The sequence below is a fragment of the Pleurodeles waltl genome, chromosome 8, assembly GCF_031143425.1.
Source record: "Pleurodeles waltl isolate 20211129_DDA chromosome 8, aPleWal1.hap1.20221129, whole genome shotgun sequence".
NCBI lineage: Eukaryota > Metazoa > Chordata > Amphibia > Caudata > Salamandridae > Pleurodeles > Pleurodeles waltl.
Genome location: NC_090447.1, coordinates 833,005,996 through 833,023,288, shown reverse-complemented (window position 1 = coordinate 833,023,288; position 17,293 = coordinate 833,005,996). Strand labels below are relative to the sequence as shown.

The 17,293-nt window shown below is 46.7% G+C and overlaps 1 long non-coding RNA gene across 2 annotated transcripts in view; it reads left to right on the top strand.

The window, feature by feature from the left end:
* Nucleotides 1-1,265: 1,265 nt before the first annotated feature.
* LOC138250342 (uncharacterized) overlaps nt 1,266-17,293 on the top strand; it is a 31,419-nt gene continuing 15,391 nt past the window's right edge. For both annotated transcript variants that reach the window (XR_011194934.1, XR_011194933.1), the window contains exon 1: nt 1,266-1,516. This is a non-coding gene — a long non-coding RNA (uncharacterized lncRNA). The remainder of the gene's footprint in view (nt 1,517-17,293) is intronic.

Here is a 17,293-nt window from a genome sequence, read left to right as displayed (position 1 = left end):
TACCACCTATCTTGGTGTTTTGACTTTAAATATTTGGGCATTCAAGTGTATCATACTATGGATGCCCTAAGAGATGGTAATCTGGGACATGCGCTTCATTTCATGAGAGGGTCATTCCACTTCTGGAGCTCTCTGCCGCTTTCACCCTTGGGCAGAGTGGCGGTAGCCAAAATGTTGAACCTACCAAGGTTACTATACTTTTTCGCTGTATTGCCCATTATTGTCCCAAAGAGCTTCTTCCAGGTACTGAATAGTTTACTACTAGGACTCATATGGGGTCGGGACAGACATCGATTCGCATTCACAACTCTGTAGCGCCGATTCCAGGACGGGGGCCTAGGTGCACTGAACTTTTAATTTTACTATGTTGCAGTGCAATTGTAGTGGCCACTCCGCTGGCTAAGTGCCCCTGTGGGCACGGAGGCAGAATGCTCGCGGGCACGCCTGGGAGCTACCCCTCAATATATATGGCTCTCGAAACACATACAACTACGAGCAGAGGACAATATCCTATTGAAAGCAGCCCATACATGCTGGCGACGATATGTGCAGGGTAGAACTTCCTACTCTCCATACTCATCCCTAATCCTGATTGGACAGATGCCAGGTGGCACGCAATTGGCTAAGTCTCATGATATCCCTCCCAGGACAGAGGCGGGGATGGAAACGGTAGGTGACTACTTCGATGATGGCATCTTAATGTCATTTGATGCCATCATGGAACTTACTTCCCTGGGTCTGGGACACTTCCTGACATATCATGCTATTTGCTAGTTAATCAGAGCAGCTTGGGGGTCAGGGGACAGGGAACCCTCGAACTCTCCTATCCTTTACACGCCACATCAAGCATTGGCTCGTAAAAGGTTATAACGATTCTTTATAGGGCATTATCGGGAAAATAATATTACACAGCCAGAAGCGGCACTCAACAGATGGAACGCAATTCTGCCACAGCCCATGGCACCCAAAACATAGGTAGAAGCTCTTCAACAGCTAAAGACGGTGTCTGGTAATCGCAGATTCCGTTATACACAGTTACATTTTATTCACCAGACATACTTATCCCCACGCCGTATTCAACACATGTATCCTGCTTTGAATTCTGATTGTCCGCTTTGTAGGCTGTAACCGGCGTCAATCGCCACGGTTACGAACATTAACCCCAAGCCGATGGAATCGTGCCCCGGGGGCACGGCCGGGAGAACAGCCGAAAAAGGAGAATCATCTGACCCGGATATCTGGGTCACAAAGACAGAAGTACTTGAAGAAGAGGAGCGAGAATGGCAGGGGCCCGACAGGTTGGAGGAAGTCTCGCAGACGGAGACGGAGTGGGGAGCGACCCCAGGAGCAAGAGGAGGAACCGAGTCCTGGGAGACCATCGATTACGGGGACTCGATCGTCGGCTGCGGGAATTCCGAGACCAGGAGAGAGCCGGTGACAGATCCGAAGACCCGCAGAGAAAGAAAGGAAGAGTGAACAACGCCGCCACATCCCTGGAGGGGTGTGGCTTGCACAGGTACGATCGTACCTTAAATTAAAACTCCTGCCCTAGTGGATGTGGGGTAGGAGCAAGTTTGAGGGACCTGAGGAAGGGCTGGGAGGAGGGGATTAAGAAGAAGGAAACTAATTAACAGCACACAGGAGGGCTGGTGAAGATAACCACTCTCCTGTACAAGAAAATAGAGAGAGAGAGAGAGAGTCTCTGTGCACGGTAACGTTGGATACACTACAAAATTAGCACTCGCACACCCCAGCACCCCCTGCCCTTCCACACCCCTACTAGCCCTATAATTTCACCTAATCCAACACCCACACTTACCTGTTTTCCTGTTCTTTCTTTTGTGGAAACCGGTCCACCCTTCTGGGTCGAGTTCCTGTTCCATTCCGATGACCAGCCAGACGGGATCCTGACCATCAACCGGAACGCCCTAGAGGGGAGAAAAGCACCTCATTAACTTTATGAGATAAATAAAATAAGAATAAAAGGCTTTCTCAAAGACAATCGATAGGAAAGAGCCATTTAAACAGAGCACAAATAAAAGGAAATTGCAACCTAGTCCAGTGCCTATTGAGTCAATTGCCTATCCCACCAACCCCGGAACACGAACCCACTACATAGGCTCACTGCAGCAGGGTTTTATCATATGGTTTGGGAATGCCCCTCGCGGTTGAAGGTGTGGCAGGTAATAACAACAGACATCTCTGACATAACAGACCACTTATTTGCCCCCACCCCAGAGTCCTGCCTCCTGGGCATTCGCCCCAGATCCAAAAAACACAAACATATCCATAGGTTTGCTGACCTGGCGTTCATTATGTACAAAAGAAAAATTGCTATGAGATGGAAGGCTCCCATGCCACCAGAGGTTTCTGCTTAGCGCTGCCTGACACTAAAATGGGCACGGACAGAGTTACATATACTTCGATCCCTTCGTTATAGGAGGCCAGCTGTGCACAGGCTATGACACATGGGACGAGCTTGTGACAAAACTCAAAGCAAAGAATGACACTCGCCCACCTTGAACAGACCAACGGCTTGATTGACTATTGGAGCACATATATCTATTCTTTATTCTGCCCTGCAGGACTGTTCACATTAACTACACTTATATGTCAGGGCACAGTGAAGTCTTAAAGTGATCACTACTAGAAGGGTAGCTTCATACTGACATTGGAATTGAGTGCTTGGTCTGCCACGATCTGGTGGGGGTGGTGTGCAGGACGCATGTTTTTCAACTTGTCTGTTCATGTAACATGCATGCCCGCCTGTCTGCAATGACCCCACATTCAAGAACCAAACAATTTGCACTTTTCTGGATTATATCCAGTGAGTCCAGAATCTGCGCCAATCCTTCAAAGGGGTCAAACAAAAACTGAAAGCAGTGGGACTTACCTACGTGCTCCTCTTCCCTGCAAAACTCAAGGTACTCTATGGTGGGTGCTCCCATTTCTTCAGAAACCCGGACGAAATATGAAACTAGCTGAAGGTCCAGGAGGAAGCCTATATTGCAGCGCCGGTGCAGAGGTTCTCAGGTTCATCGCCGGGCAGAGAGGGAAAGGTTATCAAGAGAACGCAGAAAAAAAGGCAGGAAAATGTTGAGATTCCTGGCAAGGGTTGTGGTCTTCTGGGATGGGACGTTGGCTGTGGAGCGCCAGAGGTTGGAACGACAGGTGGCAAGAACGATGGTGAAGTTAGTGACGTCGGCACCTTCAAGCAAGAGTGGCTCAGGAGTGATTGAGGACACTCCTGAGGTGGAGGTGTCTTGATTTCCTGCTGTCACTGCAGTACTTCGAACACCCCTGGCACAATGGGGACAGGGTCATGACCATGCTGTTGGTGGGGGAAGTGTTAGTTTTACCCCTTCTTGGGTCTTCTGGACATTGAGGTCCCTGTCGAGAGCTGTGGACTGTGGGGGTAATGTATTGAGTTATTTTGGGACTCTGTGTGGACTTATATGGCCTTGCTGTACTAAATGCTGTTGAGTGAAATATAGGGTGGGAGTGTTGCAGCTTTTATAGGACAGGCAAGAAAATGCATGATTCACCTCCCACTCCATATTTGGATTTGTGAGGGGCTCTTTATATCCCCTTTTCTTGCCTCTGTTTGTGTTGTGTTTAGTGGATTGCTGAATGTGAAGAGTGATTGCGGTCTGTTCGGGGTATGGGGGTTTCCTTGCTCCAGCACTATTGGCTAGGCCTGGAACTGTCTTGCCCCTGAAATAAAAACTGGTGTGACTGAACCATTTAGTTTTTTTTTTCTTTTTCAGGAGAGGGGATTCACATGATTGGGGAGACACTATTTTGGGGTTCTGCGTGTTTACCTGGGGATTGGTGGGGAGTATTTGGGTTACTGAAACAAGTTGTTTGTTAAGTTGTTTGTAACAGGAAGTTGATTGGGTGCTGAATCACCTGTCTACAACACAACATGTTGGGCCTGGGGGATGGGAGGGGCTAAGGATAGGGTCCGCGTTCTGGAGGGATTGGACGGGGGCGATGTTACAGGATTCCAATGGTGAGACACATGCGGATGGTGACCTGGTGCAGGGTCTCAACTCATTTGTTAAAAGGTACAGAGTGAATGCCCACCTCCGTAGGGTGGGAATACAGGTAGCCATGTTGCAGGAGACACATCTGTTGGAACCAGTGCCCAGGAGCTCCAGAAAAAGTGGAGGGGTCAGTTTTACTTACTCAAGCTATGCCAGAGGGGTCATTTGGATAGCGCCAAAGGTCCTGTTCCGGGTTCATAGCTTCAGGGCACATGTTATGGGGCTTTTCCTCATTATACATAGCATGCTTGATGGTTGGAGATATATCTGCTTAATGTGTATGCTTTTAACACAGATGATTACCCCTTTTTTGAAATGGTGGAAGGGGAACTTACACCATATATGGGGATGCTGATCATATGGGGTGGTGACTTTAATTGTGTGCTGGACAGTGCACTTGACCATCATCCCCCCCGGTTTGGCACTAAGCCATACATGACAGCTAGGATTGTGCAGTCCATGGACAGAGTAAGTTGTAGAGATATCTGGTGTGAACTGCATCCGACTGACAGGGTATTTCCTTCACCTACACACTGGGCATACAGCTGGTTCTACAGATTCCTGGTGACTGAGGAGTGTACACAGCATGTTCGAAAGGTTAAATACCAGTCCCGGTTCCTGTCGGATCATGCACGGTTAATTTTGTAATTAGGCAGTTGTGCGGGGAGGCCGATGGTGCAGTTGTGGAGACTCCACCCTAAGGCATTGCAGGATCCGGTGTTCTGGGAGGAGCTCTGGGAGGTTCTGGAGGAATACTTTGAGTACAATTGGGGATCCACAGAGTGGTGCAGTGCAGAGGGGGAGGCCTCTAAAAAAGATGTTGGGGGTGAATGCCTAATGAGAGTCGGTGGTGGAGGTTACAGAGGGACCTCACAAAAGGGGAATAAGCTTTGGCTCAAATCCAAAGTCGGCTTCTAGCCTGCAACTGGAGAATGGGGAACTCATTGAGGTGCACCATAAGGTGGCAGAACTGTGGAATAGACAGGACTGCTGCACCAGGAGGGAATATTGGCAGAGGCTCCATAGAGAAGGGCAAAAGTCAGTCCGAATGTTGGCCTGGCTGCTCATGGGGGAGAGGCTCTCACAGCTGATATTGTCCCTTATTGCCCCAGACGGCTCTGGCTAGTTGGGGATTAACTTGTTACTTAGCACTCAAATGGCAGCAGTGTAAGAATGCTTGTTGTGGGAGCGCTACAACTTATCATCTCCTTTTTGGACCAGGTGACTCTTCTGGTGCTCACTGATGCTCAGAATGAGCAGTTGGGAGGTGAGCCCTGCCTGGAGTAAGTCACTGCAGAACTCCGGGACATGCCAAGTGGGAAGTGCCCAGGCCCAGATGGTCTCCCTGTCAAATTGTATCACACTTACTCCGCATAGCTTAGCTTACGCCTGCTTGAGGTGCTGTGTAAGGACCGGGTAGTGGGAGGGCTACCCCCTGCCATATGCAATGGCTTTAAAGTCATGAATCTCCAAGCCCGATAAGGTACTGAAGGACCCTATCAAGGCTAGGAGTTGACATGTGGTGCTATCCAACATACTGGCAACACAGCTGCGAACTGTGGCAACCGGCTTGGTGTTAGAAGACAAGTGCGGCTTTATACCGGGTGAGGAACTCACATGAATTTACTATGCCTTTCCCATGCCATGCATTCGGTGTAGGAAACTGCTGAGGAGGCAGCCTTGGTGGCCCTTGCTATTGAGAGGGCGTTCGACACCCTGGGCTGGGAGTAACTTTGAAAGGTGCTTCGGCTCATAGGGGTCAGAGAGGAGTTTCTCTCCTGGGCTTGCCTACTTTATGAGGAGGCCACTGCCTGGGTATGGACTGCATGTACTTTGTCAGGATCCATATGAGTACAGAGGGGCACAAGACAGGGTTGCCCACTGTCCCCACTGATCTTCGCGTTAGCGATGGAACTATTGATGAAGAGAATATGTCAGGACCTTACAGACTGGGGAATTAAGACTGGAGACTCTGTCCACGTGGTCTTGATGTACGCAGATGATACACTTGTATTTCCCAGCGACCCAGCTCAATCGGTGCAGCTACTGATGGTGATTATGGAAGAATTTGAGTACACGTCGGGTCTCCGAGTGAATCCATGTAAGACGATCCTCTTCCCACTGGGAAGCTTGGAGGGACGACTGGCAACGGATCTCCCAGGAGCGGGACTGACCTGGGAGACGGAAATCTTCCGCTATTTGGGAATAAGGACTGTTCACACCGAGGAGAGCCAATATGACTCAACATGGGCAGGGTACTAACAAGTCTCAGGGCATCCGTAGGTTTCTGCAACACACTGCTGGTCTTGGTTATGGGTAGAGTGGCCCTGAGTAACATAGTTCTACTTCCCTACTGTTTGGTTAGCCTCCAAAACTCATTCTGTGCTATACCGAAGTCCACTTTCCGGGCTCTGGATAGTCTCCTGGTCTCGCTAGTAGAGGCAGGGTGTAGGAGTAGGGACCAACTTGAGATACTCAAACAGGACACAATGGAGGGCGGCCTTGGCCTCCCAGATTTGAAACTCTACTACGTAGCAGGAAAACTGCAGCTTGCCACACTATGGTGTGCTGATGGAGGCAACAGGGAGAAATGCCTGTTAGCAGGCCAGGTGGAAGAGGGAGATCTGCCCAGGCATCTGATGAGAAGCATGTGCATTGCTGTGGACACGCCGTATATCATACGACAAGTGGCACGGTCTAGGGAAATGATGGTCACAGGTATACTGAGGAGGCCTCTTTATGCAAAATTACTTCTGCGCTGGTGGCTGCGACCCTCTTGAGACATTACGGCACTGATGACCGTGTCACAGTGGACTTTGGCGGATGCCATTGTGCGGGAGATATGTACCAAAATGGGGTGTTCCTCACAATATTTGAGGCTGCTGAATTGTTTCGACGTAGCCCTGGGCAGTTCTTGCAGTACGCAAAGATGTCCAGCACGTCTATGAGATCTGGATGGATTTTCTGGCCAAACTGGTGGTATCACTTGTGCTTACATTGATGTTATATATAGTGTCAGATAGAGGCCTGAGCTCGAATCTATATGCGGCGCTGACGGAGGACAGACAGATGGACCTGGAGAAGACCCATTAAGGCTGGACTGAGGTGCTGAAGGATCCGCTGACAGATGAGGAACTGAAGCATGCATGGGCGGAGGTTTTGCAATACAGCCAGTAACTTGCAATATAAGTTCACCCAGTTCTTTTATCTGCATCGCGCCTACCTATGCCACAGAGATTACACAGAATTTTCCTGACCAGGTCAGGTGACTCCCCTAGGTGTGGAGACTTAACCACCCACTTCATACATATGGCATGGGAATGCCCTGAACCGAGGTTATACTGGACAGGGGTGGTGGATAAATTGTGCAGGGTGTCACGCACCCCTGTGGAGAAAACCATGAAGCACTGCCTGTTAGGCTTGGTGCCGCACCTGGCTAAAGGTCGGAAGAAGAGATATTGCTTTCCTTTGGTGGGTCTTGTGTTGGTGAGGAGACATATTGCCATCCACTGTTCAAGCCTTGTGCCACTGACCTTGACTCATTGACTAGCGGACCTCAGGGAATGGGTGGTGGAGGAGGAATGCAGTTTGAAGAAGGTGAGACAAGACAAAAATGTGGCACATGACCTGTAAATATGAGGGGACAAGCTTGAAAGCCTAGATGAGTGTGATCAAGAATATGTTGGGAGCCTGTGGGACTCAGAGCTGGGCAGCGATGCTCTTACTAGTATTGGGAGTGCTGATGGCTGGGAAGTGTGATCGCGAGATGGAACAGTGGTTATTTTGTAAAGACTGAGGGTACTGAAATGATGAGGAATGAGGCTGGGTCTGAGGACAAGGAGCAATTGCTGGCTCCCCACTTCTGTTCCCTTGTTGTGGTTCATTGGAGTCTCCGGAATGCTGTGTGATGCTGAGATGTACCAATGTAACCCAGCTGCATAGTTATACGGTTGGCAATTGCGGTGTATGTTCATTAAACTGTCAATAAAACAATTTAAAAAAAGAAATAGGTCTACTCTCTGATGTACAAGACAACCTTGATATAGTGGCACTGAAAATCAAGCCCTGGGCAGAAATACAGGCACATATAATCCATTTTTGTAAAAAGAAACAGGAAAAAGAGAGACCCCATCAGTAAGTGATAGAGAATGCAGCAGTCAAGTTAGTGCAGCAAAAGTTGGAAAAGAAAGGAGCAGTGGAGGGGGCTGTAGTAGCAGCCACCATTCAGACAACTGCATTGTGTGTGGGATCGGTCCAGGGGACCACCCAACAACAGTACCCGCAACAGCAGGATAATGTAAGGGCCCACGGAAGTAGCAGAGGAGAAAAAGGAGGAATAGGAAGAAGCAGGATAGGTCTCCAAAGGATGGATCAAATATGCCATTACTGTCACAGATATGGACATCTCATTAGAGATTGCAGGACTACAGGACTAAGAGATGAAATTAATAAAATTGAAGGACGGGTCTTTACAGTCATCCAGGAAAAACAGTAGTGAGGCCACAGTCAAAACTGCAAATGATATATGTGTAGGAAAGTACCCTCTTTTTGGCATGGTTACCCCCACTTTTTGCCTGTTGTCAGTGTGTTCTGTCTGTTTTCACTGGGATCCTGCTTACCAGGACCCCAGTGATTGTGCTCTCTCCTTCCCAATTGGGCTGCTTAGGACTTTGCACACCCCACAATCGGCATACTGGTGTCCCCATAGAAGTCCATAGTATATGGTACCTAGGTACCCAGGGCATTGGGGCACCAGGGGTTTCACATGGGCTGCAGCATGTATTGTGCCACCCATGGGAGTCCATGCAAAATGTGTCTGCAGGCCCGCCATTGCAGCCTGCGTGAAAAGATTCATGCACCCTTTCACTACAGGTCACTGCACCAGGTCACTGTAAGTCACCCCTATGGTAGGCCCTCCTAACCCAGAGGACAAGGTGCAGGTACCTGTGTTTGAGGGCACCCATGAATGTGCACAGGTGCCCCTACGAACTCCAGCTGCATTACACTGGACTTCGTAGGTGCGGGGAAGCCATTTTACCCATGTACTGGACACTGTCACCTGTGCCCAGCTATATGATGGTAACTCCGGACATGTGGATGTTTGGTATCAAACATGTTAGAATCATACCCCAATACTGTTGCCAGGATTGGTTGTATGTATCCAAACACTCAGGCAGCTCCTTACAGGACCCCCAGCATTGCTCCTAACAGTCTTTCAGGTTTTTTCTGCCACCCCTCAGACAGGTTTCTGGCCTCCTGCTGCTTGACCAAGCTCAGAAAGAGGAAGACAGAACAAAGGATTTCCTGTGGGAGAGGGAGGTAACACCCTCTCCCTTGGAAATAGGTGTTACATGACTTGGGAGGGGTAGCCTCCCCAAGCCACCGGCCTGCTTTAAAGGGCACATTTGGTGCCCTCCTTGCATAAACTGGTTTGCACCAGTCCAGGGACTCCAGGTCCCTGCTCAGGCGTGAAACTGGACAAAGGAAAGGAGAGTGACCACTCCCCTGTCCATCACTACTCTAGGGGTGGTGCCTAGAGCTCCTCCAGGTGGTCACTTGATTCTGCCACCTTGAATCCAAGGTGGGCGGAGGGCCCTGGGAGCATCTGAGTGGCCAGGTCAGGTAGGTGACATCACAGCCCCCTCCTGATAGGTGGTCACCCTGCTAGATGACCAATACCCCTTCCTGGGCTATTTAGGGTCTCCTCTGATTCGCCGTGCAAGATTCCAGCACGGCTTCTCTGCATCGTTTACTTCATCTTCTGGCCACTGAGACTACATCTGGATTCTCCAGGAAACGACAATCTGCAACTACAGTGACAACTCAGCTCTGCAAACATTGTTTCTCCGGCTCCTTCCAACAACTGCATCATTTCCCCAGCTGTGCATCCTTTGAGGGTGGCAAGTCTTCAGCCTGCACAAGAAGTAAGCAGGAATCTCCCTTGGAGTGAAGGAGTCACTCCCATGCATCTGCAGGCACCAACTGCAACGACAACTGGCTTTGTGGATCTTCTCTCCTCCAGAGCTGCATGGATCCTGCATCACACATGGTGGTCTGGAGTGGTCCTCTTGGTCCTCTTTAGCGGCTGTCCAACTTGGGAGACAGTAAACCCTTGCCTCTCTTTGCAGGACTGTACCCATGTGCACTGCGACTCTTGCAGCTACCAAGACTTGTTGTTTGTCCTCAAAGGGATCTTCAGGCTCCTTGTAGCCCCAGCCCCCAACCTTCCTTACTGCAAAGCACAGTCTCCTGTCTGCTGCCCCAGCAACATGGGAATCCTCTTCAAGTGTGCTAAGTGGGACTCACTGTGACTCCTGTGCCTGCTGCCAGTGGGTTGCCTGTGGGGGCTGCCTACACTTCTTTTAACTTTCCTGGCTGCTTAGGGTCACCCTGGACTCCCCTCCTTGGGTCGAGTCCCCTGGATCTTGCTGGTCCTCTTTAGCCTTGCAAACCTTCTTCTCCATCTCTTGCATTTGCCAAGGATTGTTGGTGGTTTTCTAGCCCCACTAACCGACTGCATCTCCACCGCTGATGTGGGACATCACTTTCATCACTTCTGAGACTCCTCTTCAGCTCCTGTGCTGCACTGCTGACCTTCTTTGTCCACCATCGACCTGGTACTGCATCCACAGAAGGATGGGTAGTGGCTCCTGCGACAACCGGACACTCCATCTCAAAATGGGCTTGGTCCCCTTCCTTTGCAGGTCCTCTTCTGTCAGAATCCACTTTTCGGTCCTCCAGTCTTGGTTGGCTCTTGCATAATCCTTTTTCAAAGTCCTCCCGTTGGTTTTTGTGAAAACCAGGTACATACCTCTGCTCTCCTAGTCGCTGGGGGTCACTCTGGTACTCACCTTTTGTGGTTGCTAGTTATTCCAACTCCCTTCCAATGATTCCACTTCCTTGGGTGGGGGACTGCCATTCACATTTCACTTTTCTAGTATGTTGTGTGGCCCTCCACTAGTGCCCTCACTATTGGCTATTGCTTTTACCAATGCCTACTGCTTTCTATGCTATTTACTGATTGCTGATGTGTGTGTAATGGTGTGTTTATTTACCTCCACTTGGGGGATTGCCTATTCAGTATTCTAGTACTTGTGTTACTATAATAAGGTACCTTTATTTTTGTAACACTGTATGGTTCTTTCATGTGTGTAAGTGCTGTGTGACTACAGTGGTATTGCAAAAGCTTTACATGTCTCCTAGATAAGTCTTGGCTGCTCATCCACAGCTACCTCTAGAGAGCCTGGCTTCCTAGACACTGCCTACTCTTCACAAATAGGGCATACCTGGACGTGGTATAAGGTGATAACACCATAGGTGATCACCACACACCAGGCCAGCTTCCTACAATATGTACCTTAGATGCCACCAAAAAATGTGTAACAACCAGCAATGCCTCAGGTGCAACAAATGCCACCACAGCATAGTTACCAAGCACCCTGAATGGCAGCTCCACCTCAAAGTGGACCGGAAAGTATGACTGTGAGAGGAGGAATTCCTTTTCAGACAAATTATGTGGGACGACACGCGCAATAAAGGTGCCCACAGAGTAGTTCCATGTGTACAGTATTGTCAGTAGTTCATAGGCCAGATGAGGAACCCACTGTGAAGGTAGCTATCAATGACAAGAAGTATGCATTCCTAATAGATACAGGTATTAAAGAGGGAGAACTTCCACTTTTTAATAGATCAATGGACACACAAGGATTCTCTGGGGCAGTAACGAGGGTTCCATTTAATAAATCAGTAGGATGGAAATAGGAGGGAAGTACATTAATGGCTGTTTACTGTTCTCTTTAGCTGCCCCAGCTAATGTATTGGGGAGAGATCATATGGCCTAATTAAATATAACTATTCATTTTCAGCCTGATGGAACTATGATTTGTTCTTCCCCTGGAGTTCCACCCTCCAGGATCATGGCTATAACAGTAGATTCTCAAATCAGAGCTTGACCCATTAATGTAGAAGCATTTATCACAGCAGTTTATACAATAATAGCAGAAACTCCAGAGTTGTTGGAAAGAGAGGCCAAGGTATCTAAAGAGTTTCTTTCCAGCAACAAGTGCAAGATTCTTGGATTCCAGACAACGAGTTGATATTACAAATAGAGGCCTTAGAGATAATACTAACCTATGGTGCTCTGATAGCCAGTGATCATAACTATGTCTTGTGGGCTTGTGTTATATTCATTAAGCCAGGTAAAATGGTTAGGGAACTATTGAATGATTAACTGTTTGAAGATGAGTCTAAGAAAACAGTTGTAGTCTTTCAGAATTACATACCATTGAGAACAGTACTGGAAGTAAGGATGCCTATACCAGGTAAAGCTTTTGATTCTGCCAGGGATGTAGATTTTTCCCAAGTACCAGGCATCTTATGGACGAAGGGTCCCCATGATGTAGATCTTATTGGTACTGCTACTCCATTCAGAATTACACTGAAGGAAGGTACCATTCTACCTGGGTTGAGACAGTATTCCTTTTCTAAAGAAGCAGACGAGGGCAGCACTCGTACTATAAAGGGGTTGTTAGAGCAAGGAGTAAGTTACCTTGGAGTGCCTCCTTGTAATACTCCTATTTATCCAGTTAAGAAATCTATGGTTCAAGACCTGTGCCCTTTGAATGATGTAGTAGTACCAGAATTTCTAATTATTCCTGACCCTTCCATAATTTTGATTAATATTCCTCAGTATGAGAAATATTTCTCTGTTATAGATCTCAAGAATGCTTTTTGTAAGCATCACTCTTCATCGAGACAGCCATTATTTGATTATTTGACAGTGTTTTCCTATCGTGGAACTCAGTAGTTGTATTCTAATTTACCTCAAGGGTATTGTGAGCCCCCTAGCATTTTCAACAGAGTGGTGAAAAATGATGTGTTAAACTTCCAGTGTGACAGTACCTTATAGCAGTATGTAAACAACATATTAGTTTGCAGTCCTTTAGAACAGTGGTTCCCAACCTTTTGACTTCTGTGGACCCTCACTTTGTAGTTTTACGTATCCTTTGCACATTAGCTTCAGGCTTTAGGCCTTTGTGCATTTTGCCCTGGATGTATTTTATTCCTTTGCTCGCAGCTTAGAGCCTCTGTGCACTTTGCTCTAAATGCTTTTATTCGGCTTCGTACTGTTATTTTTCAAATAGCCAGTTCTACGGTCTTGTTTTATTTTTTATATCATTCTGTTTAGCCTACTTCAGCACTGGAGTTCTCCATAACACATTCCTGTTCACTCTGTGCTTCAGTCAAGGATACAGTCTGGTACATTGCCGATAGACGTGGTAGGAGTTTAGTCTTTGGCATTCCTGCGTAGGGACATTTTGTGATCACGCTGACATGTTAGTTATAAAAACACTTCCTTGTCCCAATACACGCAAGAGGGAGATTCCGACCAGGGAACCACAACTAGACGCTGACTGCCTCGTTGCAGATGCTGAACCAGATCACAGGCCTTTGCTCAGGTATGAGGGCTGATGTCTCCCCAAGGATTCAGAAAGGCAAGTTAGAAGCTTAACATGCTGTGCTTGAAATAGAACTAGCTGAGAGAGAGTAGAAATTGTTAAACACCATGATAGCGTTGTTCTTATGTTTCACTCTCCTCGTGACTATTTCAATCCTACTGTGTTGTATGGTTCTGGTTATTGCGGCTCACGCCTTAATATCTAAAATGCAGTCGTTTTATTAAAACATTATATAAAACTTATACTGCCTTTGTCATTTGTATATGAGATCATATTGTAAATGAGAGAGTTGGTTTGGAGCTGAGTGACCACTACTTCCCTGAGAAGTTCCAAAGATGTAATGCGCTCGGCTGCCCAATCATCTCTTCCCTTTTGGAGAAATGAGGCACTGCTAGTTAGCCGGAGCAAAACCAGGTTTAGGGTGACAGAGGTCCTTCCAAGTGGGTCCGACTCAGTCCCCCACACCGTGAACGATCCTGCTGCCTAGAAATCCAGTAGTCTCATTTAGGATAATGAGAGCCCACACGACAACTTTATCATTACTGGAGCCCGGGGATCCCCAATGACTCTTTATTGGAATCTGGGGCTCCCCACTGAGTCATTACTGAAAGCTAGGGACGTAATCTGTTAATATTATTTAATTTTCTAAGCAGATCGGACCCCCTAAGGAGGCTTCACAGACTCCCAAGGGTCACCGGTCCACAGGTTGGGAACCACTGATATAGAACAACAGTGTAGAAAAGATACCATATCTCTTTTGGTTACTCTCGTACAGAGAGGGTATAAGGTAGAAAAAGACAAAGTTCAGTATTGTAAAGGAAGAGGTCCATTACTTAGAACAATTACTGTCAGCTTCTGGTCGGCACGTAATTCCTGAAAGAGCAGAATCTAAACGTCAAGTAACTCAGCCAGAAACTGTTAAAGGAATGCAGATGTTTCTTGGCCTCTGTAACTATGTGAGACAATGCAGCACTTTAATAGCCCCTCTGCTGGCGAAAGACAGAAATGTTAAGATAACATGTATACCAGAAATGAGGGAGACTTGCCACAAATTGAAGACAGAGATAGCGAATGCCCCAGTTTTGGAGACCCCTGACTATATCAAGCAGTTTTATCTCTTTTGTCATTGCAATGGTCTAGTGATGACTGCTGTCCTTATGCCGAAATATCTCTTAGGACACAAACTCATTGCATATTTTAGTGGGCAGTTGGATTCAATGATGACAGGACATTATCCTTGCAAGCAAGATCTTGTCACCGCAGCCTTTGCAGTGCAGAAGAGCACCCTCATTGTGATGGAGGAACCTTTAAAGCTCTGTGCAGAACATGCAGTGTTTCCCATAATTCAGAAGACTGACAACTCTAACTACACAGAGAGTGTCAGGTTATGAGGTGATACTGTCTCTACCATTTTCGAAGGTTTTGAAGTGTCATACATTGAACCCTGTGACACTCGTTGCTTATCCTATATTAGACTCTGAGGATGTTGTGCATGACTGTGCAACGTATATCCCTAATGACTCTAGTCAAGCAACAGAGGATCCTATTCCAGGTAGTATTGTCTACTTTGTTGATGATTCCTCTACTATTGATCAGGATACAGGGTTGAGACACACTGGTGCAGCAGTAGTCAGAGCATAACAGCAAGATTCTTAAGACACACGCCACATAGTAGAGCAGTTAACACCACCAGCACATTATTCTGCCCAAGCAGCAGAGTTGATAGCCTTGTTAGCAGCTCTTAAGCAAGGAGCAGGAAAAAACATTACTATATATTCAGATTCGGTTTATGTAACTACCACTGTACATTCTAGAATTATGAGATGGAGCAGGAGAGGGTTTCTCAAGGCAGACAGAAGTCCTGTTATGCATCAGAATCTTTTAGAGGTTTTAATAGAGGCATTTGCCTTATCACAGGCAGTGGCTGTTGCGAAGTGTGTAGCACACACAAATGGACTAGATTTTATGTCACAAGGAAATGCACTAGCAGACTGGGCAGCTAAGGATGCAGCTAGGTGCACAGCACACTCTTGCCTGTACCATCAGGTTCACAACATGCCTCTGATTTGAATGCCCAGACTGCCTCAGCATCGAAGTCTGAATCTGATACTACCACTGATAATGTCAAACCTCATTATGCTACACAGTAAGGTTATATCTGCGAGATTTGCAGGAAGCTGCTCCACCACATGAGAAATAGCTATTGGAGACTAGAGAATGCTCCCAGTCAGGGAATGACTTAGTTTATAGGCAAATATCTACAGGTAAACCATTGATGCCTCAGGGTTTACTTATGATAGCTCTTGATCAGTAGCATTTACCATCTCACATCTCAAGAGATCATATGTCTATGCAAATACAAGATTAGTTTGTTCCTAACTTACATGATATGCTCATCATGTACCTTCATAATTGTACTGCTTGTCAACAATTCTCTCCAAATCTCGCATTGAAGATGTTAAGTTCTACCATTGCACGATCACACAGTCCTTTCAAAACTCTCCATCTTGTCTTTGTGGACATGTTAGAAAGGTGCATAACTATCTGTATCCCACAGTTGTCATTCTTCTTTTTTATTAATGGACTGAAGCAGGATGTGTGTCCATTGTGATGCTAAGTAAGCTGCTACTTTTCTGATTTCTGAGGTGATTCCCAGCTGGGGAATTCCAGGAGGCATACAATCTGATAACAGCACACACCTTGTTAATGCAATTGACATACATCTCAGAACAATGCTAAGGATAAAGCATAAACTATCTTCTGTTTATCATCCCCAGAACAATGGCATAGTTGAGCGTCTTAATGGCCTGCTGAAGAATGAGATCTGCAAGCTATGTGCCAAGTTGCATTTGTATTGCTTATCATTGGCACTCTTCTCTCTTAGGAACACACCTAGTTCTGATCATCACCTGACACCCCATCAGACAGTGACAGGGAGACCTCTAAATATGCAAATACCTGCCACCAGAAGTAAGGTACAAGGAGAACGTATAGCTGAAATATTGAAATAGGAAATGCATGTTTATCTCTCTGAATTAACCTCAGTCACAAAGTTAATTTCTAAACAGGTAACTGAGGCAAAGAGAAGTGTGTAACCTTTAAGGTTGACCTCCTAGTCGTGCACATAGACAATACAGTTTTTGTCAGAAAATTTGTCCAAAAATGGAAAGAGCCAAGGTTCAATAGACCTTTCACCATGATGATGACAACTTTGACTGCCCTCAAGGTAGATGGCAGGAAGCCTTGGATTTATTTTTCGGACATTTGAATCCTGCATCACGCCAAAACCCACCAGTGATATAAATGGAACAAGAGCGGGAAAGAAGATTGCGATCTGCAAAAATACCCCCTATACCTCTGCCTTTAGACAATTTTCAGCTTTTGGACAATCATTTGAACCAGCATAATGAAAGTTATGCATTCATCTTTTCTTTTTCCATTTTTGGCTCTTATTACTATCACTTCTACTGCTGTTCTTTTATTGTATTGTATTGTAATCGTATTTATATAGCGCTTACTACCCCTGACGAGGCGTCGAAGCGCTTTTCGATGAGTAGCACGCTACTCCGGAACCCAACAAGAATTAGTGATGGATTAGCATCGTTAAATAATCAGTATAGTTTTAGTATTATTATTATGAGTTAATTTGAGCCGCGGATATGAGAGTTTGTTAGTTAGATTGACTGGAGTAATGGAGGGGTGGAGGAGGAAAGAAATCCAGAAGTGTTAATTGGGAGTATATCCTTCATTTACTCAACCCAAAGGCTTGGGATGTGTAAAGGGGGGCAT